We start from the raw sequence: 13947 nt of genomic DNA, 5'->3' as shown, positions 1-13947 counted from the left end.
CTCCCTCGAGATGACTGGGTGTTATTGTGTCGCCTTCATCATCATCATTCATTCCCATTACGGTCGGAGGAAGACAATGGCAAACCACCTCCGCTAGGACCTTGCCTAGTAAGGCGGCGCGGTTCTCCCGCGTCGCTCCCCTACGCTCTGTAAAGAAGTATGGGACTCATCATCATCATCATCATCAAATTATATAAAAGAAATGTCTCTCAAAGAACTGGTCTCATCTCATAAGTTGATCATTTAATATGCAGATAGCTGAATGCCTTTCCAAGGGTACTCACAGCTTTCATACTACGGAAATCCCAATAATATTACAACCTCCGTTACAGACGCCATTTTGGAGGCCAGGTTTAGCGCCGCCAACTACCGGAATTTCACGTAACTGTAGGAGCTGAGGCTGGGTCATTCCACAATGCCCTACAACAAATTCCTAATTTTTTTGAGCCGAAACTGGCCGAGATAAAAATGTGTTGCATTAGTTATTGAAAACCGCTCGTAATAATACAATAATTTAGCATGGCTTAAAATACTAATCTAAGTCTTTCTACAGGATTCCATTTCGGCTCGAATAATACAGTATACGTATTATTCGACAACATTTTGTAGTTTCAGAAGTTGTGCCAAGAACGAATGGTGCTTTTATTTCAAGGAGCCAATAGTAAGTGCACCTCCGAAATAGCGGCGATCCCATCTCCCCAAAACTGTTCTCTGCTGTATTGAAAATGGCTATGTCAAAGCTGAGCTAGGAAGGTAAGGGAATTAGAATTAATGGAAGAAGGCTTACCATCTTGAGATTTGCTGATGATATTACCTTACTGGCCAAAGACTTCGCAGAGCTCCAAAACTTAGTTACAGATCTTGCATCGGAATGTCAGCTGGTTGTCTTGAACGTGAACCTTTCCAAAACAAAAGTAATGTCCAACAAATGGGTCCCAGCTGGAGACGTGAAAGTCAAGGACAGATTATAAATATGAAGGGAGACATAAGGCCAGAAATCTATCGACGCATGAAGCTTGGCTGGTAAGCATTTGGGAAGAATTCGACAGTATTCAGATCAAAAATGCCAGTAAATCAGAAGAAAGCAGTATTTGATCAATGCATTCTCCCTGTGATGACGTATGGCTGCGAGACATGGACACTGAACTCATTTACAAAAGGGAAACTTAGGGCAGCACAGAGAGTCATGGAGAGATCAATGCTGGGCTATACAAGAAAGGATAGCAAAAAGGGCAGATGACATCCGGTCTGTGGCGAAGGTTAACGACATCTTAGAAACAGTAGGCTCCTCGAAATGGCAGTGGGCTGGCCACGTCGCAAGAAGAAAAGACGACAGATGGACGAAGCTAGTGCTGGAGTGGAGTCCGAGAGAGCACCGGAGGCCTGGAGGAAGACCCCCAGACAGGTGGGACAAAGACATCGAGGAGACCGCTGGTAACACCTGGCAGAGAACTGCCCGAGACTGTCCCACTTGGAGAGGACTGCTGTAAGCCTACCTGAAGCCACGACTCGAAGAGGCCACATCATTTAGTGATTGAATTGGCTGATGATGATGATGGTGGTGACAGATGTCACTTGGCAACAGTTGACAATTCACATGAGTTTTTTTGTTGTACCAATACGAATAACTTCGAAAACTTCGAAGTAATGATGTTTAATTCGCCTCCTAAGTGAATTAAACGACTATGCGTTTATCTAGAAAAGAAGATGCATGCCTAGCTTGTAACATTACTCGTTCATGGCACAATGTGTTGAGTAATAACTTGTGGTCACAGTCTTCAGGAATGTTTTCAAACTGGTGAGAGTGACAAGGAACTGTCGGCCAAAGCAAAAGAAGTAAGTAAATACGAACTTGTCAGAGATTAGCTTCCAGACAGATAGATGTACACTACTCTTCGATGTTTTCAGTCTAGTTTCAAACCTTTTCCCTGAAAATCTCTCTTCTAAGAAAATTTAAGAAAATTTGTTCTCTTGTATTATTCCTTTTTAACATCTTGAATCTAGTTGGTTGTTAATTTCTTTTCGCGCAGATTGGTGTGCAAATTGTCATCCATTCCGTAAATATATCCAAAACACAACAATCACCTCTTCCTAATTGTTTCTCAAACGTTTCCTACGTTCTGATAAATTTCATCTTCATTTTCAGAATGTTGCATTTCTTGAGGACCTAATTTTTCCGTATAATTCTTCTTTGTAGTGTCTATGATGTATCAAATTAATTATTTAACACTAGACATTCGCTAACATACATAATATTGTTACAGTACTTATTTTAAGTTTTCAGCATAAGCACATCATCTTGCTGTTATTCTTAGCTATACCACGGGCCTTTTGTATTTGAGTATCGTTACCTCTCAAGCAGAATTTTCTAAACTTTCTTGACTGTTGTCGTTGTGGTCTTCAATACGAAGATTGGTTTCCTGTTGCTCTCCATGCTACTCGATCGTCTGCAAGCCTCTTCATTTCCGAGTAACTACTGCAACACACATCCTTCTGAATCTGCTAGGTCTCCCTCTACGACTTCTACCCTCCACGTTTCCCTGCAGTACTAAACTGGTGATCCCTTGAGTGTCAGAATGTGAGCCGCGCGGTTTGAGTAGCCATGTCACGGATTGCGCGACCCCTCCCGCCGGAGGTTCGAGTCCTCCCTCCGGCATCGGCGTGTGTGTTGTTCTGAGCATAAGTTAGTGAAAGGGAAGCAGTGGTTGGGAAGGGAGTGAGACAGGGTTGTAACCTCTCCCCGATGTTATTCAATCTGTATATTGAGCAAGCAGTCAAGGAAACAAAAGAAAAGTTCGGAGTAGGTATTAAAATCCATGGAGAAGAAATAAAAACTTTGAGGTTCGCCGATGACATTGTAATTCTGTCAGAAACAGCAAAGGGCTTGGAAGAGCAGTTGAACGGAATAGACAGTGTCTTGAAAGGAGGGTACAAGATGAACATCAACAAAAACAAAACGAGGATAATGGAATGTAGTCGAATTAAGTCGGGTGATGCTGAGGGAATTAGATTAGGAAATGAGACACTTAATGTAGTAAAGGAGTTTTGCTATTTGGGGAGCAAAATAACTGATGATGGTCAAAGTAGAGAGTATATAAAATGTAGACTGCCAATGGCAAGGAAAGCGTTACTGAAGAAGAGAAATTTGTTAGCATCAAGTATAGATTTAAGTGTCAGGAAGTCGTTTCTGAAAGTATTTGTACGGAGTGTGGCCATGTATGGAAGTGAAACATGGACGATGAATAGTTTGGACAAGAAGAGAATAGAAGCTTTCGAAATGTGGTGCTACTGAAGAATGCCGAAGATTAGATGGGTAGATTACATAACTAATGAGGAGGTATTGAATAGAATTGGGGAGAAGAGGAGCTTGTGGCACAACTTGACTAGAAGAAGGGATCGGTTGGTAGAACATGTTCTGAGGCATCAAGGGATCACCAATTTAGTATTGGATGGCAGCGTGGAGGGTAAAAATCGTAGAGGGAGACCAAGAGATGAATACACTAAACAGATACAGAAGGATGTAGGTTGCACTAGGTACAGGGAGATGAAGAAGCTTGCACAGGATAGAGTAGCGTGGAGAGCTGCATTGAACCAGTCTTAGGACTGAAGACTACAACAACAACAACAGTTTAAGTAGTGTGTAACTCCAGGGACCGATGACCCCAGCAGTTTGGTCCCTTAGGAATTGACACATCTGAACACGCATTTTTCAGAATGTGACCTACCAGGCGATCCCTTCTTCTAGTCAGGTTGAGTCGAAAATTTCTTTTCCCCCCATCCTATTCAGTAGTTACTGATTAGTTATGTGATCAACCCATCTAATCTTCAGCATTCTTGTTTAACATGACATTTCAATAGCCTCTGTTCTTTTCTTGTCTAAACTGTTTATCGTCCAGATTTCACTTCCATGTATAGCAACACTCCATACAAATGTGTTCAGAAAAGGATTCTTAACACTTGAATCTGTTTCAGTAATAACGAATTTCTTTTCTTCAGAAACGCTTTCCTTGCCATTGCCAGTCTACATTTTATATCCTATCTACTTCGGCCATAATCAGTTATTTTGCTCCCCAAGTACCAAAACTCATCTACTACTATAAGTGTCTCGTTATGTAATCTAATCTTCTGAATCTCACCTGATTTGATTCAACTACATGCCATTGTCCATGGTTTGCTTTTGTTGATGTTCATCTTATATCCTTATTTCAAGACAATGTCAATTTCTTTCAGCTGTTGTTCCAATTCCTTTGCTGTCTCTGGCACAATCACAATATCGTCAGTAAACCTCATCGTTTTCATTTCTTCTCCCTGAACTTTAGTTCCTACTCCAAATTTTTCTTTAGCTTCCTTCACTGCGTCGTCAATGTACAGATTGAGTAACATCCATGATTGGCTACAACCCTGTCGCACTCCCTTCTCAATCACTGCTTCCTTTCGTAGACATCGATTCCTACGGCTGCCGTCTTGTTTCTGTACATGTTGCTATCGCAGATGGCTTTTGGTGAATGACCTCTAATTAGAAGATGGTCGCCGAAAGTCGAATTTTGGGGGCTAATGCTATTTTTTCTTAGCAAGTGTTCTTTATATCTGGTGGTGAAGGCACGTCCAGTTCTATACAGTAAGAGGAGCAATTATCGCAGACAATTTTGTAGACACCAGAATTTTCTAGAGGGGAACGAACAGAATGTAAATTATGAACGAAGTTTTTTTTTCCAAATTGTTATTGGTAGAAAAAGCAACGTTGCAATCGTATTTATATCGAAGAATGCGTTAGCTCTGACAAGAGATAGGCCTCACGAAAGGAATAGAGAAATATTTTTTTGAGTTAGACGCGATAACAGAAGTGCCTAGGGTAGTAATTCTTTTAGCAGTTTTCTTTTTTAGGACGTCATCTACTATGTTAGGTTTATACTCGTTGTTAACTGCTATTGTTTTTAGTAAATTGATTTCGTCGTTGAACTTTTCTTTAGGAAGTTGGATGGAAATGGCTCGGTGAATATCAGAATGAAATAAGGCTTTTTTATGCGATTGCGGATGAGTAGAAGATGCAGGAACGGTCTGGTCGGTGTGTGTCGCTTTACGAAAAATACTGAAAGAAATTTTATTTGTTTCTATGGTAAGCGTCAAGTCAAGGAAGTTTAATTGACGGGCCTCATTTTCAAATTCGATGGTGAAAGAAATTTTCTCATGAAGATCATTGAATAGGTTAAAGATACGATCAACACCGTCAGCGGGTCCTTCGTAGATTATTAGAATATCGTCAACGTATCTGGAACAAGAAAGAATGCCTAGTGACGCAGCTGGAAAACAATTAAAAACTTTTTCTTCTAGGGTGTTGAAAATATCAGCGAGGATACCAGGTAACGGATTTCCCATAGCGAGACCGTCGGATTGCTGGTACAAATGTCCATTAAATTCGAAATAGTTGTACTTGACTACGACTGAAATGAGATTCATGAAGTCTGTGATTTGTTAATCTGAAATATCTTTTTTGAACCGACGTAAATTTTTTTTCTGCAATTATAAGCGTTTCCTGTAGGGGACGTTAGTATAAAGATTTTTGATATCGAGAGAAACTAACTTGGTGTCTGAAATGCATTCTAAATCTTTAATTTTTTGGAATAAGGTGTGACTATTTGGGACGGAAAAATTGTTCACAAAAACGATTGATTTTCTCAGAGTTTCACGTAGAAATTTGGCCAGATCATGGTATGCACTATTCATACTATTAGACATCGGGCGTATCGGATGATTAGGTTTGTGGATGTTAAATTGAGACCGAAGTTTTGGGGGCTGAGGGTTCATGTTAATGATCATTTTCTTCTGAAACGGTTTGAGTAGGAAATTTGCGCTGTTGATGATTGTCCTGATCCCTTTTTTGTAAAACTGGAGTCGGATCCTCGTGTAGTTCCGAAATATTATTTTCGTTAAAGAAATCTAAGGTTTTGGAAATATATTCAGAGTTATAAGCAATAACTAAAGAGCACCCTTTGTCTGACTTAGTAATTAGGGCTTCTGCTTCTTTAAGTTTATTATTAATGGAAATGACCAATTTTCTATCATTATGCGTAACGTTATGAATAGGGACTGTGTTTTTCATGAAAATGTTAGCTACGTCATAAGCAATACGAGTTCGACAAGCATTATTTTTTTCCTATCGAGGCCAACTTTAAGATCAACAAGCACTTTTTCAATTACATTTCCGTCTGACAACTTGGGCGAGACATTATACTTCAGCCTTTTTTCCAGCAGGACCGTTTCATTCTGTGTAAAAATAATGTTAGTTTAGTTCTGAATTCTTTTGTAAAAAAGTTTGAATGCTTTTTTTTAAACGTACTCTGAAGACACTTTTCACTAGGAAACAGACAGAAAAGCTTGTTAAGTTTCTTTTCATGCTTCTGTATTATGCCTAGTTTACAGATTTCTAAATGTTCATCAATTATCGTCCAGAGATCGTCAATATCAAAATTGTAATTAGTATGAAAAATATTTGTCAATTACAAGTAGCGACTAATCCCCTTATTTCACATTGTTTATTAAAATTACTAGCCATACTTGTATTTAGTATTTTCTTTTTTAAAACTGCGGCTAAGAGACGGCGCGCCCGTTGCACTGCCACGTTCACCTGGTCGCATTTGTCAACGCGGCCACCTCAGTCCGCTTGCAACCTGTAACCGTGTAAGTAACGAGCAGCCCTTAGTGGCTCGCCATCACAATTTGTTATCTTAAATATCTTTGTGACTAATGCCCTTTTGGCATATGTATTATTTTATAAATGACATATAAATACTGCCAGCCATTCACGACGATTCTGTACTTATACGCTGTATCATACATTTTTAGTCATAATTCTGTGACCATGTTCTAGATAATTCTTTGATTTAAATTCTGAAGAAGACACTCCTAGTAGTGTTGAAACCCGGTTAATTCGTTAAAAATAGTGACCGAGGGCTGTTTCCTTTCAATTTGAGCAGTTTTGACAGTTTGTGTGTGTGGCCGAGTGGTTCTAGGCGCTACAGTCTGGAACCGCGCGACCGCTACGTCGCAGGTTCGAATCCTGCCTCGGCCATGGATGTGTGTGATGTCCTTAGGTTAGTTAGGTTTAAGTAGTTCTAAGTTCTAGGGGACTTATGACCACAGATGTTGAGTCCCATAGTGCTCAGAGCCATTTGAACCATTTTGAACTATGAACAAGTGTCATCGTCCGAAGGTCCTCTCGTGTACCCTTGGTGACTGCACGACACAGAGATTCACGCCTAGCCTGGGCCCATCAACACCGACATTCGACTGTTGATGACTGGAAACATGTTGCGTGGTCGGACGGGTGTCGTTTCAAATTGTATCGAGCGGATGGATGTGTACAGGTATGGACTCTGCATGTCAGCAGGGGACTGTTGAAGCTGGTAGAGCGATATGATGGAGTGCATTTACAGTGATATGTGACCCCTGATACGTATAGATTCGACTTTGACAGGTGACACGTACGTAAGCATCCTATCCGATCACCTGCATCCAATCATGACCATCATGCGTTCCTACGGATTTTGGCAAATGCAGCAGGACAATGCGACACCCCACACGTCCAGAATTGCTACAGAGTGGCCCCAGGAACACTCTTCTGAGTTTAAACGCCTTCGCTGCCCACCAAACCCCCCAGACATGAACATTATCGAGCATATCTGGTATCACTTGCAACGTGCTGTTTAGAAGAGATGTCCACCCCTTCGAGCTGTTACGGATGTATGGGCAGCCCTGGAGGATTCGTGGCGTGAATTCCCTCCAGCACTACTTCAGACATTAGTCGAGTCCATACCACGTCGTGTTGCGGCACTTGTGCGTGTTACACAACACGATATTGGGCAGGTGTACCAGTTTCTTTTCGCCTTCACTGTAAATGATCTCTAGGGAAAGGACTATCGAAAACTCTCGACTGCAAACGTGAATGATCGATAGAATCCGACATAGTTTTCGTGTAAGTAACCTGTGTAATGTCCCGGACCGTGGACGTGGCACAGTAGTATGACGTCAGCGCCGCTGTGGCAATGTCGACGGCGAGCGTAACATAGTGACCGCCGGGCTGTGGGCTAGAGGCGCTGCTGCCCCGTTGTTCGTCCATTAATATGGACGGGCGTCGACGCTGCTGCCGTGAGTGGTGGTCAGGTTGTGGAGGGGGGGGGGGGGGACTGACAGATGAGGCGGCAGACCGCGAGCCTCTGTCAGTGTCGCGGGGCGGCGGGCGCCGCATCTGTCCGCGCTGCGCCGTGGGCGTCGCGACGCCGCTGACGCGCCGGACCACACCGGGGACCCGGCGGGCAGCCGGCGTCAGCCCACGCCCCAGCTGCAGTCCCTCTGGGCGCACAGCCTGTAGGGCGGCCGTTCCCAGCCCTGGACGTCAAGTCTGCTGCCGGCTGCAAATAAAAAGGACACGTCACTACGGCTTCTTTTTTTTAATATCGCTAGGACTTAATATTAAAAAATCACGCTAAGGATAATGATCGTGAGAATCATGATGACCTTCATGATCATCGTCTTAAATAGTATGTTGATGACTGTCATTATGGGCACCATGATGATCGTGATGATAATATTGGTGCTGCGCGGGATTAGCCGAGCGGTCTAGGGCGATGCAGTCATGAACTGTGTGGCTGGTCCCGGTGGAGGTTCGAGTCCTCCCTCGGGCATGGGTGTGTGTGTTTGTCCTTACGATAATTTAGGTTAAGTAGTGTGTAAGCTTAGGGACTGATGACCTTAGCAGTTAAGTCCAATAAGATATCACACACATTTGAACATTTGATGATATTGGTGATCATGATAACGACGATGTTGAGCACAATGATGATAATGATCGTGATGACTACGAGGACGACAATGATGTGTTGATAGTGTTAAAGTTGATGATGATGACGACGATATGTGCCTACACAGATGAAGCTGTGGTTAAAAATCTCCTCCTAATTGGCTGGTTGTAATGCAACCAAACTTAGTGCACAATTTATTTATTTTATGGACGGAATTACTTTGGTGATAAGAACCACCAATATTCTATGGGGGTGGCAGTGATGAACAGAGGAAAGTGGGACAGAGGGTGTGCAGAGAAGGACGAGACAGACAGGGATAGGATGGAGGAGGAGATATTGAGAGACTGGGGAGAAGCTGAACAGTGGGAGTAGGAGTGTATGAGACAGATGGATATGGACGGAGGAGACAGACAGAGCAGAGGGAGAAAGAGATGGACAGTGAGTGACTGAGAGAGAGAGGGAGGATCGTTGGAGGGAGGATGGATGGAAGGAGGGTTGACACATGGAGAGAGGATGGAACGAAGATAGAGAAGTGAATAGAGAATGGATGAAGGGAGGATGGATGGAGCGAGATTGGATGGATGGATGGATGGATGAAGGGAGGGAAATTGGATGGAGGGAGGGAGGATGGATACAGGATGCATGGAGAGATGGAGGGAAGATGGCTGGATGGAGGATGGGTCAAGGGGGGATGCAAGGACGATGGATGGAGAGTGGGAGGTTGGATGGATGGATGGATGGCGAGAGAGAGAGGGAGAGAGAGAGAGGAAGAGACAGAGAGAGAGAGGGAGGGAGAGGGAGGGAGGGAGGGATTAGGGAGGGAAGGAGGGAGGGAGGGATTAGGGAGGGAGGGAGGGATTAGGGAGGGAGGGAGGGATTAGGGAGGGAGGGAGGTTGTGTGGATGAATGGATGGAGGGACAATGAAGGGATGGAGGTTGCGTGGATGATGGAGGGACAATGGAGGGACGGAGGTTGGGTGGATGAATAGATGGAGGGACAATGGAGGGAGGGAGGGTGGGTGGATGAATGGATGGAGGGACAATGGAGGGAGGGAGGTTGAGGAAGGAAGCAGAGATGGGGTAATAGAAGACTAGAATAAAGACGTATGCAGGCAATGCCAGGTACTCAATTAATCATGCAGTAGAGGGTCTTTCTGTTGTTGTATCCGCAAATTTGCTATGTTGAGGTTTAACTGCCACTTCCTGCCTAAGTTGTCGATCCCTTGGAGGTATTCCTGCATTGGTACTATAATTTTCCAGCGTTGCGACTTCCCTGTATACGAGAGCATCACCGTCTGCGAATAGCGTGATGGAAATTCCGGCGTTGTCCACCATGTCATTTCTAGTATGTTCTGAAAAGTAAAGGTCCTGTAACACTGCCTTGGGTCAGGCCTGAAGTTACTTTTACAGGGTGACAGTTATTGAACTACATGAAAAAAAAGGTAAATTCGTTACAATCTACGGCGAGCACACACTTTATTCAACATGTAAACGTCACTACACATATTCGGATTTAGGTTATGACATGTTCGATGTGCCTACTGTTGTGTTGGCGGAAGACCCAACACCGTTTTACTAGAGGAGGCCGAAATGCACGCGTTTTAGCTCACGCAGGCTAGCGTGAGAACGGAAGAACTATACTGACGTGAGGTCTGGAACATGACAAGGAATTAGAATTCAGAAAGCGGACGTAATTAGTTTGATACTTAACTTTAATCCATTAATGATGAACGTCGCTCTTGAAGGTACATGATTCACAATATTATCTGTTCAGAAGACATAGTAACTGAATATGGCGCCTTGCTAAGTCGTAGCAAATGACGTGGCTGAAGGCTATGCTAAACTGTCGTCTCTGCAAATGAGAGCGTATGTAGTAAGTGAACCATCGCTAGCAGAGTCGGCTGTACAACTGGGGCGAGTGCTAGGGAGTCTCTCTAGACTAGACGTGCCGTGTGGCGGCGCTCGGTCTGCAATCACTGATAGTGGCGACACGCGGGTCCGACGTACACTAACGGACCGCGGCCGATTTAAAGGCTACCACCTAGCAAGTGTGGTGTCTGGCGGTGACACCACACCTACCACCATTGGCTACGATGTGGTACAGACAAAAAGCGAAATTCTGCATGACTCGCTGAAGTGTGCAACATCGATTCTGCCGATGACCTCCTGAATGGCTGTTTTCAGCTCAGCAATGGTTTTGGTGTTACTGCTGTACACCTTGTCTTTAATATCGCCCCACAAAAGGAGTCGCATGTGTTGAGATCCGGAGAATATGGGGGCCAATTGAGGCCCATGCCATTGGCCTCTGGGTACCACAGAGTCAGAATGCGGTCCCCAAACTCCTCCTCCAGTACATCAACCACTGTCCTGCTTCGATGGGGTCGACCTCCGTTATTCATGAACCACATCTTGTCGAAATCAGGGTCGCTTTGGATAATGTCGATGAAATCGTCTTCCAATGCCTTCACGTACCGTTCGGTAGTCACCGTCCCATTAAGGAATATCGCACCTATTATTCCCTGACTGGACACTGCACACCACAGAGTCACTTGTTGAGCGTGAAGAGACTTCTCGATAGCGAAATGCGGATTGTCGGTCACCTAAATGCAGCAATTGTACTTAATCCATCCAAATGAACGTGGGCTTCGTCGCTAAACCAAACCATACTAATTCCCATCTTGCCCCGCGGCCAACCGTGCAGTTCGAACGTCCAAAGCGTTCAGACGTTATGACGATTTTATCTCATATTGTTCAATAATTGTCAGCCTGTACGTTTGAATACTTGCGTCCGTTCAGAATGACATGCTGCGAGTGTGGTCATATGGGAAGAGTTACTGTAGTCTGTCGGTAAACTGAAGAGCGGGCGGGCGAGCGAGTCCCCACCCTGCCTACCCAGCTACGTCACAGGGCGCTTCTACACGCCGTTTCACAACGTAGTGCCGGCCCTGCCGCGGCGCGCGATTTCAATCTGTGGCGACGCCGTGTTCAGATACGTCTCGGCTGCGTTCATTTTCAGACAAATGCATTAAGAGCATAAGGAATAAAAAAAAAACGATAGCTTCTTCCGAAACACAACATTATAGAGTAAGTAATATTAACATAAGAAAGGAAGTCAGGATTCTACTACAAACATAGAACCAAATGCCTGTTCATGTGAAAGTATGTTCCTCTACTGCTATTCGTAAAACGAAAGCCATATAATGCAATCAGTCTGAAGAATTTAAGGCTTATTCTTATTTTGTGGACTGCACTGAAACTTAACAATTCTTGCAACACGAAGCGTGTTTAAAAAGTAAGCAGAAATTTATACTTTTGAGTGTTGTATTAGTCCGATTTGCACCACTTTTTTGTCACTGTCTTTGTAAACATGCCTCAGAAGTATGTGTACAATGTATGTACGTGTATTTACTCTGTTGTCAGCTGTCAGAAAGGTTACATGTGTTTTGGTAGCATCAACGATTATTTGTTTTGTATAAAAATAAATTACAGAATCTGTATTAAATTTTGTTATAAGAATGGAATAAAGTGTATGAAATTTTTATAAATGGTAAATATTGCTTTTGGTGAGCCCGTTATGAGAAAACCAAGGGCAGACAAGTGGTATAAACATTTCAAAGCAGGCCTCAAAGGACAGCGGTTTTACAAGCATGAATGAGATTAAAAATGCACAGTTAAGAGACCTATAAACTGTCCCGAAGAAATAGCTCCTAAAGTGTTACGGGAATTTGAAAAAGCACTGGTATAGTATTCTGAAGAAGATAACATTGCTGTAGATTAACAAATAAAGTTCTTACCAAAAAATAAATATATGAACACACCTCGAATGTCAAGCTTTTTGCTTTGAATATATATACGAAGGCAGTAACTTGTTCTCGAAAGAACAGTTACTGTTGATGACCCTGCAGTTTTTCCCTGGAATAAGTGATGACTAACTGACAACCTGAGCAGCCGACGGGTGTTGTTGATATACCTCGATATCAGCAACACCTGTCGGCAGCTCAGGTTGTCAGTTAGTCATCATTTTTGCTTTGAAGTCCAGAATCGGTGTACATGTTTCGAAGGAAATTTCAGCAGTGTTTAGAATAGCTATTGCGCACGTGTTTTAAGCAATATGTCTTAGAATCAAGTGAATAGTGACCGAGTTACACATTTAGTGTTCCATTAGCATCAAAGGTTTTACGTGATTTTGAAACTGTCTATAACGATGGGTATCCCCCCAAAATTATTTGTTTTCCTTCGTGGCGATTCCAGTAAACCGTGCGGCTCATTTTTCCGTACCTTCCTTATGCGCACTATTAGGTGAGGCTGACGTCTGCATAGATTGCAGCCCTTTGATTGGGACTGGTAATATTAGCCAACAGTTCTTTTTGGGTCGCCTCTTTAATACACGCTGTAATAACATTAGAGACGATCGAAAGCTCGGTACTCCGCAAATACCTCCTCTTCTTCCTATTCTGCACATTTTCTTGCAATGCTAGACGATTATCCATCACTTCCGGACATCGAAGTACATCAGTAAGTATACAAAGTTAACTGACACTGGCAACTAAGATCCCACGAACAGAAAAGACGTATATCGCTGCACGCCGAACTGCACCTCTAGACAGGTAACGGGCAACAGATTGTGGGTGCCCCTGTAGGCCGGTGACAGCGTTCTTCCGGGAAAGGCCACTTCCCCCACCAAAAGCGCTGCTCGCTCTTGAGTTGGACTATAGAAGGGTACGGAGATCCGTCAGTGTTGTGAAATCCGTTGTACGACACGTGAGCCGCGTGTCGCCGCTCTGCCTCACCTGTGAGCTGAGCCGCGCTCAGATTCTTGCCGCTGCCGCTGCGGTGAGTTGGGCTGCGCCTTCCGCCGGAAGACGGCCGGCAGCCCGCAGGTGACAACCACAGGGGGCCGTGATCGAGCGCCGTCCGGTGCGTGACCGCGCAACGCAACTGCCACGCACGGCCACGCACCTGCGCGCCAGCCGCGTCCCCACCCTCTCCGCCTCTCTGGTCCGGACCGGGAACTGCAGTAGCGACGAACGTAAAGCGTCGTTGTCACCTCCGTACTGTCACCGGTTTCCTTCATGTGAGACGCAACAACTGGCTCTTTATCCGCACGAATTGGGGTAGCCAGCGGGTCTCGAGTTAAACATATTTCCAG

This window comes from Schistocerca serialis, chromosome 9, assembly GCF_023864345.2.
Source record: "Schistocerca serialis cubense isolate TAMUIC-IGC-003099 chromosome 9, iqSchSeri2.2, whole genome shotgun sequence".
NCBI lineage: Eukaryota > Metazoa > Arthropoda > Insecta > Orthoptera > Acrididae > Schistocerca > Schistocerca serialis.
The sequence above is the reverse complement of the archived record's forward strand: the minus strand, read 5'-3'. Positions refer to the sequence as shown.